The sequence below is a fragment of the Lissotriton helveticus genome, chromosome 6 (assembly GCF_964261635.1).
Source record: "Lissotriton helveticus chromosome 6, aLisHel1.1, whole genome shotgun sequence".
Lineage (NCBI taxonomy): Eukaryota > Metazoa > Chordata > Amphibia > Caudata > Salamandridae > Lissotriton > Lissotriton helveticus.
Window position 1 is genome coordinate 1,130,617,279 of NC_136067.1, and position 10,000 is coordinate 1,130,627,278.

Sequence of the window (10,000 nt, forward strand, 5' to 3'; positions counted from 1 at the left end):
TCGGCCAAGACCTCTCTATTAGGGTGGAGGGTGAACATTTCTTGGACCTCAGAAACTGAGGGATGTAGACCCAATATGTCTTCCAAGCGCCTAGAGACCTGGTGCCCAATCTGGCATGGTGTTTTTCAGCTTAACCGACCAATCTGGTTGCAAGGCAGATTTTAACAGTACTGCTGAAAGGGACTCCCAGACATCCCTGAGGCCATCATTTGCATAGGCCCTGCCCTTCTCTTTGTCCTGCTTCCCACAAAGCAACTCATCACTGGTAGCAGTATAGATTTAGGGGTGGTGAAGAATAATGACAGGGAGGCTGAAAAAGAGAAAGAAAAGTCCCAGAAGTCCTGCAGGCTTCCTTGCTAAATGCAGCTGGACATAGAGCGCACCTTTTTTACTGCAAGGCAAATACATAAAAAATGTTGAGGAGAGACTAATTGAAAAATACATATTACATGACACAGGACTGGAAACTGCTTTATTATTTTAATTAGTCCTGAAAACAAAAAAGATTTCTCTCCTAAAAACTGTTTAAAATATGGAACGCTTCACGAATTTGCATGTCATCCTTGCGCCAGGGCCATGCTAATCTTCTCTGTATCGTTCCAATTTTAGTATATGTGCTGCCGAAGCGAGCACACTTTATTGATGAACTGACAATGTTTATAAACTCTCTAAATCTACAGTCTCTAGACATAGGGTGGCCTGGCAGAGATGCTCAGATGGCCAGTAAGCATTCAAATCTGAACCAATGGGCAAAAATGTCTGAAGAGTAGCAATCTATTATTCTTCTCTGCATTTGTGGTCCAAGACTTCACACACCGTAAGTATGTAGATTATGTCAGGGTTGCAAAGGCTCATGGTTTGGGCTACAGACAAGGAGCATTGTGACATCACGCTGCCTGTGGAACAGTGATATTAAAGGTGAAACAGCTGCACAGTAGGTTAGGTGAAGTGCTCTGAGAGTGGAAAGGCAGCATGCCTGGGTCCCCGGACAAGGTGAGCCTACGACAAGGTGTCTGAATTTTAACCTGTATTGTAATATTAAACCCCTTTTTGTTGTATCCGCCTAATTACTAAGGAGTTCACAAGCTCAGCCCCACACAGACCGGGAAATGATTATGTTAATGCAGACTATTTAAGAAACTGAGCCTGATCTAAAAGATTTCCTTGGATCTAGGACCATTTCGCCTAGATTTTAGGTCCTTCCTTCTCCTAAAGTCATTTGTACAACTTAGGTAACCCTCACAGAACAGACTTTCAGGAGGTCAGATGGGTTTCCTTGTGCCTTCACACACACACACACACACACACTTTCTAGCCCTCTTAAGGACAAAAGGATGGGTATGTCTACATAGGGCCAGTGGCGCAATGGATAACGCGTCTGACCACGGATCATAAGATTGTAGGTTCGACTCCTATCTGGCTCGTAAGAGTTGTAGGTCCCTGTTTCATTATATTCCTGTGGAATTCTTATTTACCTCAGACTTGTTGTAGGTTCAATATTCTCCAGGAGGACTCATCCAGCAGATGTTCCACGGTAGAGCTGCAGTAATAGGACCACGGCTAGTTAAACGTTTCCCATTTGCTGCTGGACTCTATGTGATGGCCGTCACGTGGTGTGGTGCTTTTGTATTTCAACAAGGGTCCCTGATTCTCTTAACTACAAAAAAAGCTTGTTGACAAAAGTGTGTGTGCAAGGGTCTGTGGACGCAGGCAGGTGTGTGCAATTGAATGCTTACCCATTTACATGTGTGAGAGGGACAAACCAGCTCCTTGTGGGCTGCAGGCTTACAACTGGTAGCCCCAGTAGCCAGGCAGAAGCACAGCTAAGGAGAGAGAGGAAGTTGGTCCATTATTAAAGCAGAACCATGAGCATCTTGCCCTGCTACCTTTTTCCCCTCTCAGCCACGATCGGCCACGATCTCTCTATTAGGGTGGAGGGTGAACATTTCTTGGACCTCAGAAACTGAGGGATGTAGACCCAATATGTCTTCCAAGCGCCTAGAGACCTGGTGCCCAATCTGGCATGGTGTTTTTCAGCTTAACCGACCAATCTGGTTGCAAGGCAGATTTTAACAGTACTGCTGAAAGGGACTCCCAGACATCCCTGAGGCCATCATTTGCATAGGCCCTGCCCTTCTCTTTGTCCTGCTTCCCACAAAGCAACTCATCACTGGTAGCAGTATAGATTTAGGGGTGGTGAAGAATAATGACAGGGAGGCTGAAAAAGAGAAAGAAAAGTCCCAGAAGTCCTGCAGGCTTCCTTGCTAAATGCAGCTGGACATAGAGCGCACCTTTTTTACTGCAAGGCAAATACATTAAAAATGTTGAGGAGAGACTAATTGAAAAATACATATTACATGACACAGGACTGGAACCTGCTTTATCATTTTAATTAGTCTTTAAAACAAAAAAGATTTCTCTCCTAAAAACTGTTTAAAATATGGAACGCTTCACGAATTTGCGTGTCATCATTGCGCAGGGGCCATGCTAATCTTCTCTGTATCGTTCCAATTATAGTATATGTGCTGCCGAAGCGAGCACACTTTATTGATGAACTGACAATGTTTATAAACTCTCTAAATCTACAGTCTCTAGACATAGGGTGGCCTGGCAGAGATGCTCAGATGGCCAGTAAGCATTCAAATCTGAACCAATGGGCAAAAATGTCTGAAGAGTAGCAATCTATTATTCTTCACTGCATTTGTGGTCCAAGACTTCACACACCGTAAGTATGTACATTATGTCAGGGTTGCAAAGGCTCATGGTTTGGGCTACAGACAAGGAGCATTGTGACATCACGCTGCCTGTGGAACAGTGATATTAAAGGTGAAACAGCTGCACAGTAGGTTAGGTGAAGTGCTCTGAGAGTGGAAAGGCAGCATGCCTGGGTCCCCGGACAAGGTGAGCCTACGACAAGGTGTCTGAATTTTAACCTGTATTGTAATATTAAACCCCTTTTTGTTGTATCCGCCTAATTACTAAGGAGTTCACAAGCTCAGCCCCACCCAGACCGGGAACTGATTATGTTAATGCAGACTATTTAAGAAACTGAGCCTGATCTAAAAGATTTCCTTGGATCTAGGACCATTTCGCCTAGATTTTAGGTCCTTCCTTCTCCTAAAGTCCTTTGTACAACTTAGGAAACCCTCACAGAACAGACTTTCAGGAGGTCAGATGGGTTTCCTTGTGCCTTCACACACACACACACACACTTTCTAGCCCTCTTAAGGACAAAAGGATGGGTATGTCTACATAGGGCCAGTGGCGTAATGGATAACGCATCTGACCATGGATCAGAAGATTGTAGGTTTGACTCCTATCTGGCTCGGAAGAGTTGTAGGTCCCTGTTTCATTATATTCCTGTGGAATTCTTATTTACCTCAGACTTGTTGTAGGTTCAATATTCTCCAGGAGGACTCATCCAGCAGATGTTCCACGGTAGAGCTGCAGTAATAGGACCACGGCTAGTTAAACATTTCCCATTTGCTGCTGGACTCTATGTGATACCCGTCACGTGGTGTGCTGCTTTTGTATTTCAACATGGGTCCCTGATTCTCTAAACTACAAAAAAAGCTTGTTGACAAAAGTGTGTGTGCAAGGGTCTGTGGACGCAGGCAGGTGTGTGCAATTGAATGCTTACCCATTTACATGTGTGAGAGGGACAAACCAGATCCTTGTGGGCTGCAGGCTTACAACTGGTAGCCCCAGTAACCAGGCAGAAGCACAGCTAAGGAGAGAGAGGAAGTTGGTCCATTATTAAAGCAGAACCATGAGCATCTTGCCCTGCTACCTTTTTCCCCTCTCAGCCACGATCGGCCACGATCGGCCAAGACCTCTCTATTAGGGTGGAGGGTGAACATTTCTTGGACCTCAGAAACTGAGGGATGTAGACCCAATATGTCTTCCAAGCGCCTAGAGACCTGGTGCCCAATCTGGCATGGTGTTTTTCAGCTTAACCGACCAATCTGGTTGCAAGGCAGATTTTAACAGTACTGCTGAAAGGGACTCCCAGACATCCCTGAGGCCATCATTTGCATAGGCCCTGCCCTTCTCTTTGTCCTGCTTCCCACAAAGCAACTCATCACTGGTAGCAGTATAGATTTAGGGATGGTGAAGAATAATGACAGGGAGGCTGAAAAAGAGAAAGAAAAGTCCCAGAAGTCCTGCAGGCTTCCTTGCTAAATGCAGCTGGACATAGAGCGCACCTTTTTTACTGCAAGGCAAATACATAAAAAATGTTGAGGAGAGACTAATTGAAAAATACATATTACATGACACAGGACTGGAAACTGCTTTATTATTTTAATTAGTCCTGAAAACAAAAAAGATTTCTCTCCTAAAAACTGTTTAAAATATGGAACGCTTCACGAATTTGCATGTCATCCTTGCGCCAGGGCCATGCTAATCTTCTCTGTATCGTTCCAATTTTAGTATATGTGCTGCCGAAGCGAGCACACTTTATTGATGAACTGACAATGTTTATAAACTCTCTAAATCTACAGTCTCTAGACATAGGGTGGCCTGGCAGAGATGCTCAGATGGCCAGTAAGCATTCAAATCTGAACCAATGGGCAAAAATGTCTGAAGAGTAGCAATCTATTATTCTTCTCTGCATTTGTGGTCCAAGACTTCACACACCGTAAGTATGTAGATTATGTCAGGGTTGCAAAGGCTCATGGTTTGGGCTACAGACAAGGAGCATTGTGACATCACGCTGCCTGTGGAACAGTGATATTAAAGGTGAAACAGCTGCACAGTAGGTTAGGTGAAGTGCTCTGAGAGTGGAAAGGCAGCATGCCTGGGTCCCCGGACAAGGTGAGCCTACGACAAGGTGTCTGAATTTTAACCTGTATTGTAATATTAAACCCCTTTTTGTTGTATCCGCCTAATTACTAAGGAGTTCACAAGCTCAGCCCCACACAGACCGGGAAATGATTATGTTAATGCAGACTATTTAAGAAACTGAGCCTGATCTAAAAGATTTCCTTGGATCTAGGACCATTTCGCCTAGATTTTAGGTCCTTCCTTCTCCTAAAGTCATTTGTACAACTTAGGTAACCCTCACAGAACAGACTTTCAGGAGGTCAGATGGGTTTCCTTGTGCCTTCACACACACACACACACACACACTTTCTAGCCCTCTTAAGGACAAAAGGATGGGTATGTCTACATAGGGCCAGTGGCGCAATGGATAACGCGTCTGACCACGGATCATAAGATTGTAGGTTCGACTCCTATCTGGCTCGTAAGAGTTGTAGGTCCCTGTTTCATTATATTCCTGTGGAATTCTTATTTACCTCAGACTTGTTGTAGGTTCAATATTCTCCAGGAGGACTCATCCAGCAGATGTTCCACGGTAGAGCTGCAGTAATAGGACCACGGCTAGTTAAACGTTTCCCATTTGCTGCTGGACTCTATGTGATGGCCGTCACGTGGTGTGGTGCTTTTGTATTTCAACAAGGGTCCCTGATTCTCTTAACTACAAAAAAAGCTTGTTGACAAAAGTGTGTGTGCAAGGGTCTGTGGACGCAGGCAGGTGTGTGCAATTGAATGCTTACCCATTTACATGTGTGAGAGGGACAAACCAGCTCCTTGTGGGCTGCAGGCTTACAACTGGTAGCCCCAGTAGCCAGGCAGAAGCACAGCTAAGGAGAGAGAGGAAGTTGGTCCATTATTAAAGCAGAACCATGAGCATCTTGCCCTGCTACCTTTTTCCCCTCTCAGCCACGATCGGCCACGATCTCTCTATTAGGGTGGAGGGTGAACATTTCTTGGACCTCAGAAACTGAGGGATGTAGACCCAATATGTCTTCCAAGCGCCTAGAGACCTGGTGCCCAATCTGGCATGGTGTTTTTCAGCTTAACCGACCAATCTGGTTGCAAGGCAGATTTTAACAGTACTGCTGAAAGGGACTCCCAGACATCCCTGAGGCCATCATTTGCATAGGCCCTGCCCTTCTCTTTGTCCTGCTTCCCACAAAGCAACTCATCACTGGTAGCAGTATAGATTTAGGGGTGGTGAAGAATAATGACAGGGAGGCTGAAAAAGAGAAAGAAAAGTCCCAGAAGTCCTGCAGGCTTCCTTGCTAAATGCAGCTGGACATAGAGCGCACCTTTTTTACTGCAAGGCAAATACATTAAAAATGTTGAGGAGAGACTAATTGAAAAATACATATTACATGACACAGGACTGGAACCTGCTTTATCATTTTAATTAGTCTTTAAAACAAAAAAGATTTCTCTCCTAAAAACTGTTTAAAATATGGAACGCTTCACGAATTTGCGTGTCATCATTGCGCAGGGGCCATGCTAATCTTCTCTGTATCGTTCCAATTATAGTATATGTGCTGCCGAAGCGAGCACACTTTATTGATGAACTGACAATGTTTATAAACTCTCTAAATCTACAGTCTCTAGACATAGGGTGGCCTGGCAGAGATGCTCAGATGGCCAGTAAGCATTCAAATCTGAACCAATGGGCAAAAATGTCTGAAGAGTAGCAATCTATTATTCTTCACTGCATTTGTGGTCCAAGACTTCACACACCGTAAGTATGTACATTATGTCAGGGTTGCAAAGGCTCATGGTTTGGGCTACAGACAAGGAGCATTGTGACATCACGCTGCCTGTGGAACAGTGATATTAAAGGTGAAACAGCTGCACAGTAGGTTAGGTGAAGTGCTCTGAGAGTGGAAAGGCAGCATGCCTGGGTCCCCGGACAAGGTGAGCCTACGACAAGGTGTCTGAATTTTAACCTGTATTGTAATATTAAACCCCTTTTTGTTGTATCCGCCTAATTACTAAGGAGTTCACAAGCTCAGCCCCACCCAGACCGGGAACTGATTATGTTAATGCAGACTATTTAAGAAACTGAGCCTGATCTAAAAGATTTCCTTGGATCTAGGACCATTTCGCCTAGATTTTAGGTCCTTCCTTCTCCTAAAGTCCTTTGTACAACTTAGGAAACCCTCACAGAACAGACTTTCAGGAGGTCAGATGGGTTTCCTTGTGCCTTCACACACACACACACACACTTTCTAGCCCTCTTAAGGACAAAAGGATGGGTATGTCTACATAGGGCCAGTGGCGCAATGGATAACGCATCTGACCACGGATCAGAAGACTGTAGGTTTGACTCCTATCTGGCTCGGAAGAGTTGTAGGTCCCTGTTTCATTATATTCCTGTGGAACTCTTATTTACCTCAGACTTGTTGTAGGTTCAATATTATCCAGGAGGACTCATCCAGCAGATGTTCCACGGTAGAGCTGCAGTAAGTTCAAGTTCAAGTTCAGGCATTTATAAAGCGCACTACTCACCCAGAGGGTCTCAAGGCGCTAGAGGGAGGGGTTCACTGTTTATCGAATAGCCAAGTTTTCAGTTCTTTTCTGAAGGAGATGTGATTCTGAGTAAGGCGGAGGTGGGTGGGGAGTGAGTTCCAGGTCTTGGCAGCCAGGAAGGAGAAGGATCTGCCACCCATGGTGGTTTTTCGGATGCGCGGGACTGCGGCGAGGGCTTGATTGGATGATCTTAGTTGGCGGGTAGGATAGTAAAAGGACAGTCGGGTGTTGAGGCATTCGGGTCCTAGATTATAAAGGGCCTTGTGTGCGTGGGTAAGAAGGCGGAAAGTAATTCTTTTGTTGACGGGAAGCCAGTGGAGGTTTTTTAAGTGACCGGTGATGTGCTCTTGGCGCGGGATGTCTAATATGAGTCTCACTGATGCGTTTTGGATGCGCTGGAGCTTTTTCTGCAATTTTGTTGTAATCCCGGCGTAGAGAGTGTTGCCATAGTCCAGTCGACTCGTGACCAGTGCATGGGTGACAGTCTTTCTTGTTTCGAGGGGGATCCAGCGGAAGATCTTTTTGAGAATGCGAAGGACGTTGAAGCAGGAGGACGATACGGCGTTGACTTGTCTGGACATTGAGAGAGAGGAGTCTAGAATGAAGCCAAGGTTACGTGCATGGTCCGTGGGTGTGGGCGCTGATCCCAAAGTGGAAGGCCACCAGGAGTCGTCCCAAGCTGAGGGGGAGGACCCAAGGATGAGCACCTCCGTTTTGTCTGAGTTGAGTTTTAAGCGGCTCTGTTTCATCCATTCGGCTACTTCTTTCATACCTTCGTGAAGGTTGTTTTGGGCGGTGTTGGGGTCTTTGGTGAGGGAAAGGATTAGCTGGGTGTCGTCGGCGTAGGAGATGATGTTGAGGTTGTGTTGACGTGCGATGGAGGCGAGGGGACTCATGTAGACGTTGAAGAGGGTGGGACTGAGTGAGGAGCCTTGAGGTACGCCGCAGATGACTTCGGTGGGCTCTGAGTAGAAAGGGGGGAGTCGGACTCTCTGTGTTCTCCCGGCTAGGAACAAGATGATCCAGTAATAGGACCACGGCTAGTTAAACGTTTCCCATTTGCTGCTGGACTCTATGTGATGGCCGTCACATGGTGTGCTGCTTTTGTATTTCAACATGGGTCCCTGATTCTCTTAACTACAAAAAAAGCTTGTTGACAAAAGTGTGTGTGCAAGGGTCTGTGGACGCAGGCAGGTGTGTGCAATTGAATGCTTACCCATTTACATGTGTGAGAGGGACAAACCAGCTCCTTGTGGGCTGCAGGCTTACAACTGGTAGCCCCAGTAGCCAGGCAGAAGCACAGCTAAGGAGAGAGAGGAAGTTGGTCCATTATTAAAGCAGAACCATGAGCATCTTGCCCTGCTACCTTTTTCCCCTCTCGGCCCCTCTCGGCCATGATCGGCCAAGACCTCTCTATTAGGGTGGAGGGTGAACATTTCTTGGAGCTCAGAAACTGAGGGATGTAGACCCAATATGTCTTCCAAGCGCCTAGAGACCTGTGCCCAATCTGGCATGGTGTTTTTCAGCTTACCCGACCAATCTGGTTGCAAGGCAGATTTTAACAGTACTGCTGAAAGGGACTCCCAGACATCCCTGAGGCCATCATTTGCATAGGCCCTGCCCTTCTCTTCGCCTGCTTCCCACAAAGCAACTCATCACTGGTAGCAGTATAGATTTAGGGGTGGTGAAGAATAATGACAGGGAGGCTAAAAAAGAGAAAGAAAAGTCCCAGAAGTCCTGCAGGCTTCCTTGCTAAATGCAGCTGGACATAGAGCGCACCTTTTTTACTGCAAGGCAAATACATAAAAAATGTTGAGGAGAGACTAATTGAAAAATACATATTACATGACACAGGACTGGAACCTGCTTTATTATTTTAATTAGTCTTGAAAACAAAAAAGATTTCTCTCCTAAAAACTGTTTAAAATATGGAACGCTTCACGAATTTGCGTGTCATCCTTGCGCAGGGGCCATGCTAATCTTCTCTGTATCGTTCCAATTTTAGTATATGTGCTGCCGAAGCGAGCACACTTTATTGATGAACTGACAATGTTTATAAACTCTCTAAATCTACAGTCTCTAGACATAGGGTGGCCTGGCAGAGATGCTCAGATGGCCAGTAAGCATTCAAATCTGAACCAATGGGCAAAAATGTCTGAAGAGTAGCAATCTATTATTTTTCACTGCATTTGTGGTCCAAGACTTCACACACCGTAAGTATGTAGATTATGTCAGGGTTGCAAAGGCTCATGGTTTGGGCTACAGACAAGGAGCATTGTGACATCACGCTGCCTGTGGAACAGTGATATTAAAGGTGAAACAGCTGCACAGTAGGTTAGGTGAAGTGCTCTGAGAGTGGAAAGGCAGCATGCCTGGGTCCCCGGACAAGGTGAGCCTACGACAAGGTGTCTGAATTTTAACCTGTATTGTAATATTAAACCCCTTTTTGTTGTACCCGCCTACTTACTAAGGAGTTCACAAGCTCAGCCCCACACAGACCGGGAAATGATTATGTTAATGCAGACTATTTAAGAAACTGAGCCTGATCTAAAAGATTTCCTTGGATCTAGGACCATTTCGCCTAGATTTTAGGTCCTTCCTTCTCCTAAAGTCATTTGTACAACTTAGGTAACCCTCACAGAACAGACTTTCAGGAGGTCAG

At 45.5% G+C, this 10,000-nt stretch overlaps 7 non-coding genes across 7 annotated transcripts; 2 read left to right on the forward strand and 5 right to left on the reverse strand.

Moving 5' to 3' along the window:
- Positions 1-526: 526 nt before the first annotated feature.
- LOC144765361 (U6 spliceosomal RNA) lies at positions 527-633 on the reverse strand. Its single transcript, XR_013597361.1, has one exon. It is a non-coding gene; the product is annotated as a U6 spliceosomal RNA (small nuclear RNA).
- A 718-nt stretch (positions 634-1,351) lies between these two features.
- On the forward strand, positions 1,352-1,424 carry TRNAR-ACG (transfer RNA arginine (anticodon ACG)). The gene has a single exon. It is a non-coding gene; the product is annotated as a tRNA-Arg (tRNA).
- A 1,010-nt stretch (positions 1,425-2,434) lies between these two features.
- LOC144765315 (U6 spliceosomal RNA) lies at positions 2,435-2,541 on the reverse strand. The gene has a single exon (XR_013597317.1). It is a non-coding gene; the product is annotated as a U6 spliceosomal RNA (small nuclear RNA).
- A 1,807-nt stretch (positions 2,542-4,348) lies between these two features.
- Positions 4,349-4,455, reverse strand: LOC144765362 (U6 spliceosomal RNA). Its single transcript, XR_013597362.1, has one exon. It is a non-coding gene; the product is annotated as a U6 spliceosomal RNA (small nuclear RNA).
- A 718-nt stretch (positions 4,456-5,173) lies between these two features.
- TRNAR-ACG (transfer RNA arginine (anticodon ACG)) lies at positions 5,174-5,246 on the forward strand. Its single transcript has one exon. It is a non-coding gene; the product is annotated as a tRNA-Arg (tRNA).
- A 1,010-nt stretch (positions 5,247-6,256) lies between these two features.
- On the reverse strand, positions 6,257-6,363 carry LOC144765316 (U6 spliceosomal RNA). The gene has a single exon (XR_013597318.1). It is a non-coding gene; the product is annotated as a U6 spliceosomal RNA (small nuclear RNA).
- A 2,897-nt stretch (positions 6,364-9,260) lies between these two features.
- On the reverse strand, positions 9,261-9,367 carry LOC144764949 (U6 spliceosomal RNA). The gene has a single exon (XR_013596971.1). It is a non-coding gene; the product is annotated as a U6 spliceosomal RNA (small nuclear RNA).
- Between the last annotated feature and the right edge of the window lie 633 nt (positions 9,368-10,000).